At 35.2% G+C, this 1,581-nt stretch overlaps 1 non-coding gene across 1 annotated transcript; it reads right to left on the bottom strand.

Moving 5' to 3' along the window:
* Window positions 1-866: 866 nt before the first annotated feature.
* Window positions 867-972, bottom strand: LOC120364405 (U6 spliceosomal RNA). Its single transcript, XR_005579667.1, has one exon. It is a non-coding gene; the product is annotated as a U6 spliceosomal RNA (small nuclear RNA).
* Window positions 973-1,581: the final 609 nt, after the last annotated feature.

Raw genomic sequence — 1,581 nt, 5'->3', positions numbered from 1 at the left:
ATGACCAAAAAAAAAGCTTTATTCTGTCTGCACTAAAAACCTAGTTCACCTGCTTGCACAAGGTGACATGTTAATTATCCACAGTGTGTTAAAAATTGGTATGTGTCACATTTTAGTGTGCATGTTATGTTTTTTAACTTTTAAGTTTGGGGTACATGTGCAGGTTTGTTACATAGGTAAACCCATGTCATAAGACTTTGTTGTACAGATTATTTCATCATCCGGGTATTGGGCCTAGAATATATAGTTATTTTTTCTGCTTCTTACCTCCTCCCACCCTCCACCCTCAAGTAGGCCCCAGTGTCTCTTGTTTCCTCTTCGTGCCCGTGAGTTCTCAATCACTTAGTTCCCACTTATAAGGGAGAAAATACAGTATTTCATTTTATGCTCCCTGTGTTGGTTTGCTAAGGATAATGGCCTCCAGCTCCATCCACGTTCCCATGAAAGACAGTATCTCATTCTTTCTTATGGCTGCATAATATTGCATGATGTATATGTATCACATTCTTCATTCAATCTGTCCTTGATGGGCATTTAGTCTGATTCCATGTCTTTACTATTATAAATAGTGCTGCAATGAACATTTTTATGCATGTGTCTTTATGGTAAAATGATTTACATTGCTCTGGATATAAATACAGCAATGGGATGGCTATGTTGAATGGAACTGCCACACTGCTTTTCCCACAATGGCTGAACTAATTTATACTCCCACCAATTGCGTATAAGTGTTCTCTTTTCTCCGCAACATCACCAGCATCTGTTATTTTTTGACTTTTTAATCACAGTCATTCTGACTGCTGTGAGATGGTATCTCATTATGGTTGTGATACGCATTTATCTAATAATCAGTAATATTGAGGTTTTAAAAATATGAATGCTTCACAAATTCCATGTCATTCTTGCAAAGGGGACATGCTAATCTTCTCTGTATCATTCCAATTTTAGTATACGTGCTGCTGAAGCAAGCACACATGTGTTACTTATAATTTTAGTAGTCATTTCAAATGTCTTTAATATTTTAAATGAATTCTTCCCAAATTGATCTCTAAATTCAATGCAATCTCAATCAAAATTCTGCAGGTTTCTTTGAAGAAATTGAAGAGCAGATGCTAAAATGTATACGGAAATGCAAAGGGCCTAGAATAGCCAAAACAATTAGAAAAAGAATAATAAGGTTAAAGGATTTATTACTCTGCTTGATTCTGAAACTTACAAGAAAGCTACTATAATCAAGACAGTGTTGTACTGAGGCAAAGATAGACCTGTAGATTCATGGAACAGAATAGAGAGTCCAGAAATAAAACCAAAGTTATATGGTTAATTTTTGACAAAGACATGAACATAACTGAACGGGAAAATCAGCAAAATAGTGCTGCAACAACTAAATATCTGTAGGGCGGGGGAAATTAAGCTTACAACATATTTTAAAAACTAACACAGAATACCCCATAGACCTAAACACTAAGAGCTAACACTATTACATTTCTGAAAGAAAACACAAGAGAAAATGTTTGTGACATTTCCAGTTAGGAAAGGCATTTTTAAACAGGACACAAAAAGCACAACTCATAAGAAAAA

This window comes from Saimiri boliviensis, chromosome 5 (genome assembly GCF_048565385.1).
Source record: "Saimiri boliviensis isolate mSaiBol1 chromosome 5, mSaiBol1.pri, whole genome shotgun sequence".
NCBI lineage: Eukaryota > Metazoa > Chordata > Mammalia > Primates > Cebidae > Saimiri > Saimiri boliviensis.
Note: the sequence above shows the minus strand (reverse complement) of the source record. Positions and strands in the feature narration are given on the sequence as shown.